Raw genomic sequence first — 17060 nt, forward strand, 5'->3', positions numbered from 1 at the left:
AGTAGAAATGTTGGGTCACAATGGTAACTATATGTTACTATTTTTAACCATTAAACTGTATTAACTTTTTGAGGAACAGCCAAACTATTCTATTTTACATTCACACACACATTTCAAAGGGCAGCAACAAGTTTCACATGTTGATTAAAACAAATTGTTCTAGAGGCGCCTGGGTGGCTCAGTTGGTTAAGCGTCCATAATCAGCGTTCTTGATTTCAGCTCAGATCATGATCTCATGATTCATGAGTTCAAGCCGCTCTGTGCTGACAAGGAGGAGCCTGCTTGGGATCCTCTCTCTCTTCCTCTCTCTGCCCCTCCCCTGATCTCACGTTCTATCTTGAAAGAAATAAATAAACTTTAAAAAAGCGCAAACTGTTCTACCCCTAGAGAAAAAGATTTCCTTTGGGACCAATTGTCTTTAGAAGTTAAAATAAATGCAAGGTTTTACATGATACATTAAACTCCCTGAAAGCATAAAGATGTATAGCAAGACATCAAACCCTTATTGCAGCAAAGTTTATTCTAGTCATCAAAGGGATTAAATACGTAAATACTTTCAAGTGAAAGAGGAAAATAATGACAACTATCAAGTCTATATAACAAGCTGATAACTATATTTTCACTCACAGCAACTTCCTACTTCGTTATCTCCAAACGGATATTTAATAGACATTTCAAACTTCATTAAGTCTCAAACTGAACTCCTATTCCCTTTGCCCCCCAAACTTGTTCCTCTTGCAAACTTTTGCCTAGGCACCAAACCTTGGCCTCACATATACCACACATCCCAGTGGGCAAATCCTGTTGGCTGTATCATCCATCCAAAAATATCCAGAATCCAATCACATCTCACCACCTTTACCAGATACATAGTTTCTCACCAAAGTTATCACACCACCAAGGTCTAGTGTCAAAACACAGCCAAAATAATCCTTGGAAAATCTATGTCAGATTATGTCCCACCTCTTTGAAGTCATCCAATGGCTTCTCAACACCCATCCCTCATTCTGCTTCATCCATGCCAGATACTCTTGGGCCTCAGGACCTTCCCTCTGTCTGCCACAATCTTCCCCTTTATATCACATACACACTCCTTACCTTTTTCAAGTCTTTGCTCACAGGTCACCTTCTCAATGAGGGCTTCACCAAGCCACTATGTAAATCTGCCATACACCTCAACACTTCCTTTATTTTCATTCCCAGCTCTGTATCCCTCCATAACATTTAAACCAATATAGCACACATTTTACTTGTTTGTTTCTATTTACCTTCAAGAATATAAGCCCCATTAGGATGGGAGAGTTCTTCTGTTCTGCTTACAGAATTCCCAGAACTTAGAACATGGCCTGGCATGTATTAAGTGCTCAATAAATATTTGCTAGATGAATAAATGAATAAAAGGAAATATAAAGCTGCTAAGAAGAATTAAAGAGAAGTCAGAAATATTTATAAGGAACCAATACGCTAAACATCATAAAGATGGAATGGGAATGGAAAAACACCATTTTTGGGGAAATACACCACGGTTTATACAGTTTGCTTTAGGAAAAATTGCTATCCTGTTCATTTCATGGTTTTTGACAAGGATCTATCTATTGTCCATTGCCAAAGGCCTTTAGTTTCTATGGAACTAAAACTCTGGGGGATGTGAAGTGATAATGTCCTTTTCTCAACTGCCACATATACACAGAGCCAAGGACTTTCATGGTTTTGGCTTTCCATTAGACCCATGCCCAAGACTTTCACACAGTTCAATCATAGGTTTCTTGGCCCCCTTCCAAGTAAAATCACTAATTGGTGAACTTACCTTCCTTGGAAATAAAACCACAGAATCTTCAAACTAGAATGGATCTTAAGATGATCTATCCCAACCCCTCATATATTTTATAATTAAGAAAACTAAAGTGAAAAAGAAATGAAGTGACTTGCTCAAAATTTTTCAAACTAAGTATTTTTCAAAAAATAGTGACAAGTACTACAAAATCTAAGAGAATTCAAAGACTTGAAACACTTGGAAATCCTCTAAAATCCCAAACCAGACATTATTATTAACAAAAACTAAGTAGAAATGATTGTATTTCATAAGATCAACAACTCTATCCATAGATTAGATTTAAAAGATATAACAGAGTGATCAAAAGAATTACACTCTAGTATTCAGCAAGGTGTATAATGGACAAATTGGGATTTTTTTTTAAAAAGCCACATCTCTTCCCCCAAAGAGGCTTTTCTTATTCAGTGTTAGAAATGATGAGAATTTGGGGCATCTGGGTGGCTCAGTTGGTTAAGCATCTGACTTCAGCTCAGGTCATGATCTCGCAGTTCAGGGGTTTGAGCCCCACATCCGGTTCTGTGCGGACAGCTCAGAGCCTAAAGCCTGCTTCAGAGTCTGTCTCCCTCTCTGCCCCTCCCCTGCTTGCTCTCTGTCTTGCTCGCTCTCAAAAATAATAAACATTAAAAAAGAAAAAAAAATTTTTTAATGATGAGAATTAAAAAAAATTTTTGTTAATGTTCATTTATTTTTGAGAGGAGAAAGAGCCCATGTGTGTAGAGGGAAAGGCAGAGAGAGGGGGACAGAGGATCTGAAGTGGGCTCTGTGCCCCTTCTCATTGCAGACAGCATAAGAGCCCGATGAGGGACTCAAACTCACAAACCATGAGATCATCACCTGAGCTGAAGTCAGACACTTACTGGACGGAGCCACCCAGGTGTCCTGAAATGATGAGAAGTTTTCTTCTAAGTATCAACTTCCCTAAGCATTATTTCAAAATAGTAGTATTAGGAGGTTTCTATGACCCAGTCATTTTCACGTCAGGTTTACAAGGAGCGTTACTAAAATCTACATAACCTTCACCACCACTCTCTCCCTCTCATCTCTGCAGTATTCTAATATACTTCTTAGGGAGGTATGTCCTTGGCACTATTACTGACAAGAGAATATTGTAGCCCTCACATGCCTTACGGTGGGAAGAGATTGTGAACCACTATTATAAACTATCTCCCATCAGAAAAAAAAATTTCACGGACAATAATTTTTTGCCAAAAATTCTTTCCATAACCTGTACATAATGAAATCCTATCCTGCCTTTCAAGGCCTACCCGTGTCCTCTTTGCTGGAGACTTTTTCTGGCCACTTCATCTATGGGGCTCCTTTCTTGACCAGATGACCTATAGCTTTTTGTTGTATTTATCACACATGGGCAAGTAACATCTTTTGTGTTGTCATCTTAGTTGTTGATAACCTTTCCTACATTTGATTGGAATATAGAGTCAGAATCCAAGGGGTTATGGAATTAATATTCCCATGGGGCTTTTCTGAAAGGCAAAGCATAATTCTCTTACATATGAAAGGGAAGTCAGAAGTCTTAAAGGAGTGATTGGGTTTAGAATACACAGCACAACCAGTATTAAACTGCAGGTTTAGAAGCTTATCCAAAAACAATGATTCCCAACCCTCCCCCACAGCAACCCCCCCCAAAACCTCAGCATAAAACCCTTCTGTAGCCCAACCCCTCCTCCCATGAAGTAGCATATTTTAAGCAACATGAAACAATTCACTGTTTCAATCAGAAGTTTTTCTTGTGGTTTTAATAATATAGAGAAAGGAATAAAGAAATGAATATTTTTGATAAAAACCAAGTAGCAAACATTTGATGGTCTACCTCATATATACTTCCTGATCCTACTGAAATTTCAATCCTATTTACCCATTTCATCACCCTTTCAAAAAACAAACAAAAAAAACCCTACCAATATTTTCAAGCAGAGACATAAATACTACTCTAATCTTGGTTCAAGTCTTTTGTGTAGTCACAAACAAGAATGAACTTAAATAAATGAGAATCAAAGCATTCCACTGAAAGCAGTTAGCCCTGGTCTCTGCCACTTATCAACTGTATGATCCTGGGCAAGTTAATTAACTATATTCTAGATCATTTATATAAAGCACTTAATATGGTCCTTGGCAGGTTTTAAGGGCTGAGAAAAATGGTTACTGATTAATTATATAGGATATATAACAGCAAGGATATCATAATTTCAAAGCTGTTTTTCACTTCATATTGTCAAAGTTCCTTCTTGACTGGCTTTGATAGGCCTATTCCAGGGACCATAATCCTTCACGGACCTGTTACTGGTTTTGTGACCTCTAGCTCTATCCGTGACTACTATCACTGGCAGTCTCTGGAAGTTAGGACAAACTTGACAGAACAATCCAGGAGGCTACTTGAGTAAAGGAAAACAACAAAATCCACTTTGAAACAGTGAAATCACTCAAGCAGAAATCACTGCCTCAGAGACGGAGACAAAGTAAAAAGACACAAAGACAAAGGGACAGAAGAAAAAAAATAATCAAATTACCCTTACCTCCAGGTAAACAAATGACTTGTTTGCTTTTTAGGCCGAAATTTTAAACAATATCATTGTTGTCTGCAGAAGCCATTAATAAGCAGAACTACTAATGAAAAATGCCTCATTAAAATAACTTTCTTTACCACTTTTGATTTAATAATGATTTCATCATCGCTAGGCTATTTTTTAATATAAAGTCTCAACAACTTTTTGAAGCTTCTCCGTTCCCATGCAATCCAACAAATAGTGAATTAGTTCTTCATCATGGGTTTCCAGCCTCCTGCTGGAAAGTATAATTAAAATTAGGCAAGCAACAATTCCACTTAGTACTAAGATCCTGTCGAATTCTTCAATGAAGCTCAGTCTGGTATCTCCAGTAGTCTGGAGAGCTCTGTAAAAAAAAACTTGGGGCTGCTCAATGTGATGCTGGCCATTCAGTAGATGGCACTCTTCTCTTTGAGCCCAAATTAAACAAGCTCCAAGAAGCAGGTTTTGTGAGTCAGGTGTGATACAAAACAGGGTTTCTCTCTTCAAAGCACTTAACGATAGTCACAATCCCTCCAGAAACGCATTCATCAAAAGCTGATGGTCCAACTGGACACTTTTATTTTTTTTTTTTATTTTTTTTTTATTTTTATTTTTTAATGTTTTATTTACTTTTAGGAGAGAGAGAGAGACAGCGTGAGCAGGGGAGGGTCAGAGAGAGAGGGAGTCACAGGCTGAAACAGGCTCCAGGCTCTGAGCTGGCAGTCAGCACAGAGCCCGACGCGGGGCTCGAACCCACAAACCGCGAGATCATGACCCAAGCGAAAGTCGGACGCTTAACCGACTAAGCCACCCAGGTGCCCCAACTGGACACTTTTAAAGAGCCCAGGGAAATCCAGATTATATAACATCAAATACAATATAAAATAAACTCACTCAAGTGATTACCAAGTAATCAGCTTCGCAGAGCCTTCACTATGTCAAGCAGATACACTGTTTTTATTCAGGTATAAAATGTTCCTTTCCTATTACTTTCTACTCTAGAGGTGTTTGTCTTTCAGTGGCTAGTGACCAAATCTTTGTCTCTCTAGTATTTTGTTAGAGTACTTAATAATACTTTAGAAAACTATGATTTTTTAAATCATTGTCAACATGCACTAAGACCAATAAAAGATGTATTTCTTTCATACTACTTTCAACATGTTTTGGTTAAAAATAGTTTTTGATCCCCACCTAAAAAGAAGTATCCTAAGGGGCACCTGTGTGGCTCAGTCGGTTAAATATCCGACTTTGGTTCAGGTCATGATCTCACAGTTCGTGAGCCCATATCGGGCTCTGTAGGGACACCTCAGATTCTGGAGCCTGCTTTGGATTCTAGATCTCCTTCTTTCTCTGCCCCTCCCCCGCTCACACTCTGTGTCTCTAAAAATAAACATTAAAAATTTTTAATAAAAAAAAGAAGTATCTTAATACAAAATTACTGTAGATTTAGTTTTGCAAAAAAGTGCTTGAACAGTATGGATTTCTGATTCATTGATAACATGTATCTTACATTAATGCATAATGGTTTCCAACTATTACATGATAAGGTTTCTCACACTTGTGATTTAGAGATCTTTTTTTGAAACTTAAAAAACTGACAGTTGAGGAGAGTGATGGGAGGAAATTCCTCTTAGTGCATTCTAGCTGAAAGCCAAACTTTTCAGCAATCAGATAGGAATCACCTTGAAAATTCCACCTTTCTGTAGGAGAGATAAAACTCAGTCCTGGCAATAAAAGTTACAGGAGGAAGGCAAGGTAAAAAAAAAAAAAAAACAACAACAGCAACAACAAAAACCATAACAAAACAACAGGTTTAAAGTTAAAAAAAAAAAAAAGAAAAAAGAAAAAAGAAAACAAAGTTGGGAGTGGGACAAAGAACAAGGCCAGAATATCAACTCCGTTGCCTGCCGATCTCTTTCCCTTTCTACTCTTATCTGTGCTGCTCATCCTAGGCACTTAAGCCCATTCACAACTCCACTTGAGCTGTGACCATCACTCTTCCCCAACCACTTCCTTAGATACTAAGAAAGACTGCCCTTATAGAATCTTTTTATGTACTAATAAGACAAATGAGATTAGAAGTGACAATGCAGCTAACAGTTGCTGGCTCTACTTTCTGAAGGATTAAAAATAGAGTGTTCTTAAAGAGTCCCTGGGAAGGACTTGATCCCAAAATACACTTCTTCAGACATTCCAAGTAAGCCTAATTATCTTTTCTATGAGGATGCGGAGTAAACCTCACCCCCCTCCTTTCTCTTTTTTTTTTTTTTTTTTGCTATGGCATTTAGTCATTCCAGCAGATATAAAGATGACAGGATGAGAATATTGTATGGAAAAAGGAAATGTTGTCCTTGTACAGGATAGATGAGCCATTGTGGAAAAACGTCACAGAAACATTGCTGATGGTGACAAATTAAAGGCACACACCAACTTCCAAGATACTGAAAAACTCAGCACTCCACCAACCTGATTGCTTTCTACATTGTTGGAATTCCAGTTCCCCTAGGAGGCAACCAACGACAGCCTGGGAGCTGAATTAAACAGACTTCTGAACTCCTACCTGCACAGTCCTTTCCTCTTCCAAAGAGGTAAGGGGATAGGGGAGTTAAAATAAAAAAATTATTAGAATAAATTTAAAGTATGAAAAGTAGCAAAAAGAACAAAGTAACAATTTCATGTATGTTACCTGGAGTTAGGTTTCCATCTTGTTTAATGAATCGCTTGCCTTAAAGTCTACTGCCTTAATGCACCTTGTAAGCATTAAAGGTTTTATTAATCTATACTTCTTGAGACACTGGTTTTACTGTCCTTAAGCTTCCAAAAAGTGTTTTTACCCTTGGATGGCTAGTTGTAAGAAACTTTTATCCTATGGAAACCATGTATGCCTACTGCAGAAAAGGGGAGTTTCATCACCCCAGCTTCAAAATGTAGCCTTGTATGAGGAGGTAGCAATCTTAAATGCTAGTTAATGTACTGCCTATACACCAGTATCCTCAGGCCCAGTTTCGGACAATTAGAAACAAAGAGTTCCAAAGTTCATCTTATATCAGGGAGTTCCAATTAAGCTTTAACTAATGCTAACTTTTAAAAACAAGTAAGTGTAAAGTATATGGTGGCAATGTGGATCGGTTTTACATCGGATAAAAGCTCAATTTTCATGCAAACTCATTAGCAGATGTAACTATATGTCAAAGCCTAGACATCTTTTACAACAACAGTCCAGATTTGGCATAGTTAGAAACCAGGCAATACTATCTTCTTAAGAAGGAAATCTACAGTAAGCTTCTTAATATCAAAGATGGGTTTCATTCATTTTAGAAAATGGTGATAATGGTACCACTTTTGGGGTTATGCTAGATAACACTGAAAGCCACAGTCATTCTTTAAGGTTTCTAGGATACTCCTCATTAAATTGCTCCTTCAGTGTAGTAAGTAATGTCCTAGAAACCTGAGATTATTAATACAGCTTTTCAAAGATATCCAACAAAAATTGGTTTAAGGAAACAAAAGACTCTAATTCTCATTATCTGTACTATCATCTAAGGCTTCAAAGTTAAACAATACCATCTTAACATTCAAATGTTTTCAATTGTGCAATTAATTTTGAACTGCATTTTGAAACTTGCCCAGATATAAAAGATCAATATTAAAATACACATGGCATAAAGAGCCCACAAACCTTTTTTCTCCAACACTTAATTTTAATTAACACAATTAATTTTCAGTTAAAATTGTCCAGTGCATAGTGTTGACACTCAAATTATGTATTGCATGAATGCCAAGTGAATAATTTTTAACTTTACATGAAAGGAAGAGTATCCCCCAAGTAGGATGGTTACACACATGTGTGTTCATAGCCAGCAAATGCCAGAAGAAAAAAAATAGACTCATCTAGTTATTATATATAAGGGATAATCGACATGTTTTCTTTCAAGCTATAGTCAATGAAAGACTTCTAACCTGTATGATATAGAGGATTTTGAATACATACAACCCATTACAGTAAAAATTTAAGATTGTCTTGGCTTCTGGCCAGAGAGCTTAGTCACTTGCAGAACCCAAAAGACCTCATAATTAACCTCATCTATAAATATGGTAGAGGGGTGCCTGGGTGGCTCAGTCAGTGAAACGTCCAACTCTTGATTTTGGCTCAGGTCATGATCTCACAGTTGGGGGGTTTGAGACCTGCAAAGGGCTTGGAACTGACAGTGTAGAGGCTGCTGGAAGTTCTCTTACTCTTTCTCTCTGCCCCTCCCACATGCACGCACGAGCTCACTCTCACTGTTCTCTCTAAATACACTTGAAAAATATGCTGGGATGGACCCCAACATCAAATGATAAATATTAACATAGAAGACATGAAAGAAAGGATTAGGGCACTCATTTTGAGTAACATTTGAGTAACACAGTCTACAACTAGTCAATTTAAAATAAGGTGTCTGTTTAATAGAAAGAATAGGACTCTGATTATACATTTAAGATTTTTTCTATTCTAACTCTACATATCTGGAAGTTTCCAAAGGATTTGGAAACAACCCTGAATATTAATTCTAGCCAAAAACTTCAGTACTTATTTAGACAAGAAATAGTAACCTGTTATCTTCAATATAGCTTGAGCTTGCTTAATTCAACATATGCTTGTTTTAAAACATTTTTTCCTAACATCATATTTCACTAAACTATCAAAAAAGGATACTTCAGTCTTCTCCAGTAATTCTCTTTTTTAAGTAGGTGCCAAGCCCAGCATGGAGCCCAATGTGGAACTCGAATTCATGACCCTGAGATCAAGAGTCGGATGCTCAACCAACTGAGCCATGCAGGCTCCCCTATACTAATACTTCTAAACATTATTTAAAACAGCTCCTAATTTAGCTTATAGTTTATTTGCCTGACCTATCAACTACACTGGTAAAGCAGCAACACACAAGTCCTTAGGAATGTGACAAAGTATAAGCCACAAGTTATATCTTATGGCTAATTTTAGAAGGCAACTAAGGTGACAAAGTAGAAGCCACAAGTTATATCTTATGGCTAATTTTAGAAGGCAACTAAGGTGATATTTAGAACAAATTTAATTTAAAATTCATCTCAGGTTGATAGGTTGTTGGTAATCAGAGGACTGGTGGGGCACCTGGGTGGCTCAGTCGGTTAAGCATCCGACTTCGGCTCAGGTCATGATCTCACGGTTCGTGGGTTCGAGCCCCGTGTTCAGGTCTGTGCTGACAGACAGCTCAGAGCCTGGAGACTGCTTCAGATTCTGTGTCTCCCTCTCTCTTTGACCCTCTCTTGCTCGCGCTGTCGCTGTCTGTCTGTCTCTCTCTCTCTCAGAAATAAATAAAAAACATAAAAAAAAAAAAAGGTAATCATAAGATTAGGCCTACTGACTTAGCACAGAACCAGAATCTCTCCAAGGGGACTAGTGCCTGTTGGGCCTGGTGGAGCCCAACAACACCTAGTAAGCTTTAAGGAAAAAAAAAAAAAGAGAGAGAGAAACACTCTAAATATCTTTAGTAACTAGAAAGATAAGATACTCAAGCCCAAATCCTAGCATCCTAGCTAAACATATATTGTATGAATCAAAAGAATCCTCTTCCAAAGTCAAAAGGTGATTCCACTTAATCACCACTCTTCATATTTAAAAACCTGTTGGTGGTATTAATACAGCAAGTTGTGGCTAAACAAGACACAGGCACAGCTGGAGTCTTGGGAACACGGCGAAGACCTTTCAATGATTTGTAACTACTACCCCAAGTTTAATAGCAGGGCTCACTCTAGAGTCAGACTCTGGGTTCAGAACCAGCCTGTAGCACCTAGTAACTATACTTCTTGGACAAAATACTTACACTCTCTATGTCTCTTTAGTCTCTGGATTGTCGTGAGGAATAAGTAAATTAAAACATATAAAACTGGTGTAGAGGCAGAGGAAATAAATAATAGTTACAAATATTTGCTGAGTCTTTGCTTGCTAGGTAGTGTAATATAACCATCTGGAAAGAGTCATTTTATATACTAATGATAATAAACACATAAAGCACTGAATACCAGACTATATTCTAAACACTTTACATAACACAACTCGGTTAAGGTTCTGCTATTATCATTCCTTAACATGTACAAACTGAATTTGTTCACAGATGGGTTTCTGTGCTTTTTATAGGACTTCTTCCCTCAATACAAATGCTTCTTCTACCCCGATGACATGCATAAGTGCTGCCCAGTACTGCTAACCACCTGCTTTGCAACAGAACAGCTTAAACAGCTAACAACCTATACAGGCTTAGGTATAACAAAAACACACGTGATACACCTACTTTAGGAAACCTCACAACCACACAAGTTGGGGCTCACCCTGAGTCTAGATGTTAGGATTGTGTGTAGGAGCTGATGCTAATGTCCTCTTAGTCTCAAAAGACATTCTGGTTTTACAAAGACCAAATCCACACTTTGAACATCACTGAGTGGAGCTCACATTCTTCCCAGTATAACATTATTGATAAAAGGGGCCAGAAACAGCAAAGTTACAATTTTCTCATTTTTAGAATACAAAACCTATTTTGAAAATACAATCCTTCTAGCATGAAAATAAATATTTCCCAGGTATCTTATGATCACCTGTCATGTCAGATGTTTATCAACAAACATTTTCTGTTATATATGTAAAAAGCTATAACATATTGAATGCCCCATAACCAAAAATCTCAAGAGCTCTTAAATAACCTTTAACATTCAGGGCACCTGAGTAGCTCAGTAGGTTAAGCACCCAACTTCGGCTAGGGTCATAATCCCAGTTTGTGGGGTTGGGACCCACATTGAACTCTCTGCTGTTAGCAGGGAGCCTACTTCTCGTCCTCTGTCTCCCTCTCCCTGCCCCTCCTCTTCTTGCACTCTCTCGATCTCTCTCAAAAATAAACATACATTATGGGGCGCCTGGGTGGCTCAGTTGGTTAAATCTCTAACTTTGGCTCAGGTCATGATCTCCTGGTTTGTGGGATCAAGCCCCATGTTGGGCTCTGTGCTGAAAGCTCAGAGACTGGAGGCTGCTTTGGATTCTGTGTCTCCCTCTCACTCTGCCCCCTCACACTCTCACTCTCAAACATTTTTTACAAGTTTCAAAAATAAATAAATATTTTAAAAATTACATTTAACAGGTTTATCTATACCATGGAATACTACATGGCAATGAGAAACAATGAAATCTGGCCATGTGTAGCAACATGGATGGACCTTGAGGGTGTTATGCTGAGCGAAATAAGTCTGGCAGAGAAGGACAAATATCATATGTTTGCACGTATAGGAGGATTAGGAGGAACTTAACGGAGGACCATGGGGGAGAAGAAGGGGGAAAATAGTTGGGGAGAGGGAGGGAGGCAAACCATGAGAGACTCTTGAATGCTGATAAAAAACTGAGGACTGATGGGTGTGGGGGGGAGGAGGGGTGATGGGCATGGAGAAGGGCACTTTTGGGGATGAGCACTGAGTGTTATGTAGAAACTAATTTGACAATAAACTATTTGTAAAAAAAAAAAAAAAAAAAATTACATTTAACATTCAAAATTGATACACCACTTTTTCTTTAAGAACTATTACCAACATGCCAGTACTTGAGGTCAATTTTAAGAGTGAACTCTTGAGGGGCACCTGGGTGGCTCAGTCGGTTAAGCATCTAACTTTGGCTCAGGTCATGATCTCCTGGTTCATGAGTTCCAGCCCCAGGTGGAGCTCTGTGCTGACAGCTCAGAGCCTGGAGCCTGCTTCAGACTCTGTATCTCCCTCCCTCTCTCTCTCTCTCTGCCCACCCCCTGCTCACGCTCTGTCTCTCTCTCAAGCCCTCTCAAAAATAAATATACACTAAAAAAAAATAATAATAGACTGAACTCTTTGAAAAGATGAAACGTTAAACGTAGTGGCCATTTTTTTCTGGCCCTCACTCTGCAAAATTAATCTGCTCAATTTAAGCAAAGGAAAAGGAATTAGAAGATAATTACAATGCAATCAAGATTTAGAGACAAAAAAGTTTACACACATGTCCCAAAGTAACTTAACCTTCTAAATGTGTTGGGACCATACAAATTTTTAATAGTCAAACATCTTAACGACAGATTACACGGCACTCTTATTTTATTCTCTTTAATAACACCCTCTCTAGAAGTCTTCTGAAGTCCAAATTAGGATACACCAGGTATGCCGCAGAGGCACTTCGTACTGCTAAATCTAAAATGTTGTATAATTTAACATAAACATGGACACACGTTTATGTGCCTGGGTCCAACCCCAGAATGTTACCAACTCGTTCACCAAACTTGCATATAATCCCAATTCAAAACCCCTTGGTTGAGTGAAATTCCATTTTTCTCCTTACCACCATAGTGGTCAACTGCAACAGCACATGTGCCAAAGAAATGAGTGGTTTTTTTACTACGCTCCCATTTTAAGCGGGCAACTACCTGCAATTAAATCTCTGCAACAAAAAAGTTCACCTGAGGCCATTCTTGCCAATTTAATGGAGGCCTAGTTTATTCTACCTGTCTCTGTGGTGTTGCCTCACCTATAAGATACCTCCAAAGAGGCTGGACGTGCCCCAAACACCAGCAAAGTGGACCCGCTGCCAACTCTGCTGGTCACCCCAGGCAGGAAGCACAACCTAACGCGTAAGCGTTTGTAGGGCTGTGTGTGCGCGCCGGGAGGATGGGGACGCGCGGATCACAGGCGAAAGGTAGTTGAACACTTTCGACATGTAACAGAAGTTTTTTAAATGAGGAAAGCAAAACAAACCAACACTCCCTCCCTTACCTCCCCGCACCTTTTCCAAGTGCAGCAACCTCCCACACTCCGGGAGCGCACCTTCAGGGCTTAAGGTCCCCAGTTCACTGACGCTTCAACCAGCTCACGAATCTCAGAACTCCTCAACCTCTCGAGGGAAACCAGAGGGCGCCCAAGAATCAGGCCCACCCCGCGGCGCCCCGAGGCCCTCCTTCGCAGGTCCACTCCCCTCGCACCAGCCCAAGATCCCATTCCGGACCCCCCCCCCCGGGGCAGGGACGGAGAGACGTTCACCTGAGGCCGCAGGAACACCCAGTAGCAAGTCCCTTCGGCCTCGCAACCCGCGGCGCTCCCGCCCCCGCGAGACCCGCTGAAGGGTCCCGCAGCCCAGCCCGCGCGGGCGCCCTCTGTCCCCGCCGGGAGGAGGGGCTCAACGATGGCTCCTTCTCTCCCCGTCAGGATTACCTCGCAGCTCGCTTCGGGCAGCGGGCTTTGTGCTTCCCCTTCTCCTTCTCCGCGGCCGCCGGGACTGCAGCGGCCGCTCGATCCGCCGCCGCCGCCTCTTAAGCGCCTCAAGGCTCCAGAGGGGAGGGCGGAAGGGGTGGGGGCGTGAGGAGGGAGGGACCTGGGCCACGAGCCCTCGGTTGCGGGAAGCAGCGACACCTGGGTCGCGATGCCCTTAGCTCTAGCTCACAGTTTTTAAAAAAATAACTTAACCCCCTTCCTTCCCCTCCCGCCCCTCGCCCTGGCGACCGTTACCGGCGGGTGGCTCGCGCTCTGGCGGGACTGGCCGAGCTCCCCCGGTACGTCCTCTGGCCACGCCCCCTAAGCCCCGCCTTTAGGCCCCCAGCGCCCCTGGCCCCGCCCCCTAAAGGCCCGCCCTCGCAGCCCCCGAACGCCCCTGGTCCCGCCCCTTGGGCCCCCGAGCGTCCTGGCCCCGCCCCTCGGAATCACAGGACGTTCTGGGCCCCGCCTCCTTACGGCCCCGCCCCTCGCGGCCCCTACGGCCCCTCGGGAGCCGTGGCTCCACCCGCGGCGGCCCCCTCCCCGCCCTCTAGCTCCACATCTGTGCGGTCGCGGCCGCCGGGACCTACAGGCCGGCCGGGCCTCTCCGAGCGCCCGATGCTGAGCGGCTGCTTGGCACCTCTTCAGTGTCCTCCTCTGGCTATGCAGTTCCGATCCGTGGCGTCCCCTGAGGGTCGGAGGGGGAAGCGACCCCGATACGGAAACCGTAGTACGAGGAGGAGGAGGAGGGACACCTCGGAAATGTTGCCCACCCTAACCTGAGCGACCCTCCGCGTCCCGAGGCTGAACCTCCGCTTTCAGTCAGCCTCTGCTGCCTACTCTGGCTGCTGGGTATTGAGGGGGAGGCCACTGCTGAGGTTCGACCTCCGCACGCCCCCCATAGGAGGGGCCTAGATTTTCTTCTCAGCATTCTTGCCTCTTGGGCGCTTCCTCCCCCCACTACTCATGTCCACAGAGGGGCAGGGTAGGGGCTCTCTCAATCCTGCTCCACTTGGACCATGGAGGGTCTTCCCCCCTACTCTGGCCCCTGGCCTTGTGAGCTTATGAGAGCTGACCTCACACAGGGAAAAAGCCGAGGGAGGCAGCGCCAGCCTTGAATTCGGGGCTGGGTAAACTTTTGCAACACGCAATAACAGGGATGTGGATCCATCCACAGGTGACACTGGGGCCCCCACCCCCACCCCCGTCGCCCAGACATGTTTCTCGAAACAGACCTCCCAGTAATGCATATCTTTCTCTGCCACCTACGACTTGTACATCCCTCCCGCACACGTGTGCTCCAGGGGCACGAATCCACTCACAAGCACACCCCTCCAAGCGCCATTCTGGTTATTCATGGTCCCTCGAGTCAACCCCACCCTACCAAGCAGAACAAACTTCATTCCCCACCCTTATCTCCCTTGGTTTCCAAGGCACTGGCGACAGTCCACTTCATTTCCTTCCTCCTCTGCAGACTCTTCTCTTCCCCCTCAAATACTTCATGCCATCCCCCTCATCTTCATCCCCTCCCTCTTCCCTAAAAATGTGCTAATTAAAATGTAGTTTCCTCTTCCCACATATGAAGTGTGGAAAATGAATCTTGTGTTGGCACAAACTGTGATTCATTTATCCTCATTTTCTCTCTCCACTGGACTAAGGCTATAGAAATTTGAGTCTACCACCATCTCCCATCTGCTCAAAATCTAACCATGCCTTATGATTTTTAAATACCCCTAAAGGATCATGGGGAAGGCTTCCTGGTTTTGGGCAGAAAATATTTAGAAAACGCCCAGCCTGTCATTTTATCTGGCATTTAAAAATATCTGCAGGATTTGAGAGAGATATTGGGAGTGGCTGGATGTTTTCTTGCATTTATAAAGCAAAAAATGAAAAGCTTTTGCATGCATCAAGGTTAGCCTTTTAATAAATAGCCAAAAAAAAAGTATGTTAAGAGCACTTATCAGACAATAGTCTCCACTATATAGAGCATCTGCCAGTCACAAATCTAGACCACCACCCCCCCCCCCAAAGGAAGACAAATTAACATAATCCATTTCAAGCTTGTCTGATGAGCAACCTTTTCCAGGATCATTCCCTTTCCCACAGTTTCTGGACAAAATGGATAAAAGATCGGCTCACCCGCTGAAGATGCAAGGCTTTCTTGCGTCCAGAGTAGTTGACGTGTGTGTCTTCTGTTGTGTAGGTGTGGATTCTGCAGTGCTGCACAGAAACCCGCTGCAGCCACAGAGCGGCAGCGGCGGCGGCGGCGGCGGCGGCGGCGGCGGCGGCGGCAGCGGCAGCAGCTTCTCCCAAAGCTGAGTAGTAAAGTGTGTGACTTAGTAGAGACTCCCTAGTTACCATTAGGCGCTTACTTACAAAAGAGGAGGCGGAATCTTTCTTAAAGGAATGGGTTTTGTTTCTCCTCTCTACTATTGCTTCATAAGAAGCAGAAACCGGGACTTTTTGGGACTGAGTAAAGCAGTACAGCTGTGGGAGGTCAAGGTTAAAATTAACTGGACTGATTTAGTATGAATCAATGAATTGCTGGCGGCATATATTAGCTTTAAAGAGCCCTACTAACTTCAAACATCGGGGTCCATGGCAAAAATAAAGTGGTGTGCTTGGAAATTAGTATTTTGTGCTAATATTTAATTTCCAAGCATTGCACTAAAATGATAACCAAATAAAAGGAAGTTATTACCACTTAATACAAGAATGCAAAAAGAATAATAAAATAAAACTCATTTTGGTGACTCGAAGCAATCGAGTCAAGCCTTCTAACATTTATAAGGATACCTGGAATTTCAGTGAATGTTGGTATTAGAAAACATATTATTGACAGATTTCAGTGTGTGTTCATGTTATAAAAAAATCACAGTATTATTTATAGAAAAATTGAAAAATATATCTAAAATAATTCTGGACAATAATAGAGTACAATTATTTCAGGGACAATTCAAAAGTCAGCAAAATTAAGAAACCCATAGGTAGGTTAACTTACTTTAAATGCATGTGAATCTACTATTTAGACAATTAAAATATGATGTGCCCATACAGGATGAACTTGACAGTCTACATTACAACGTTACATTTTATTCAATGATTAATATGCCTTGATTTAAGCACGGGACAGCTGTGATTAATTTCTTCATAAGTAAATGTAGAGGTGTGGGTCACAATATGAATAGAGAAAAATATGGAAATTATTTTGCAATTGATTTTCTTTTCAGGGCCTTTGCTGAGTGCATATGTCATCTTGAGCTAATAAGTAATCTTATTTGGTCCTAGTTCCCTATTTTGTAAAATGAGGAAGTTGGATTAAAAATTTTCTTTAGCATTCCAAAATACAATGATTTTATGACATTTGACATTTATATGCTTATATTTTTTTGTTAATTTAATGCAAGTATGTCTCATTC

General features: G+C 41.5%; 1 protein-coding gene across 2 annotated transcripts in view; it reads right to left on the reverse strand.

The window, feature by feature from the left end:
* Positions 1-15837, reverse strand: part of ADD3 (adducin 3) — a 125160-nt gene extending 109323 nt beyond the window's left edge. Inside the window, exon 1 of one of the 2 annotated variants that reach the window (XM_039250711.1) lies at positions 15781-15837. The gene's annotated coding sequence lies outside the window, so the exon portion shown is untranslated. Of the gene's footprint in view, positions 1-13602; positions 13878-15780 lie in introns of those variants that run through there. The other variant, XM_039250709.1, reaches the window with a different exon arrangement.
* Between the last annotated feature and the right edge of the window lie 1223 nt (positions 15838-17060).

This window comes from Hyaena hyaena, unplaced genomic scaffold (assembly GCF_003009895.1).
Source record: "Hyaena hyaena isolate Hyena2069 unplaced genomic scaffold, ASM300989v1 scaffold_379, whole genome shotgun sequence".
Taxonomy (NCBI): Eukaryota; Metazoa; Chordata; class Mammalia; order Carnivora; family Hyaenidae; genus Hyaena; species Hyaena hyaena.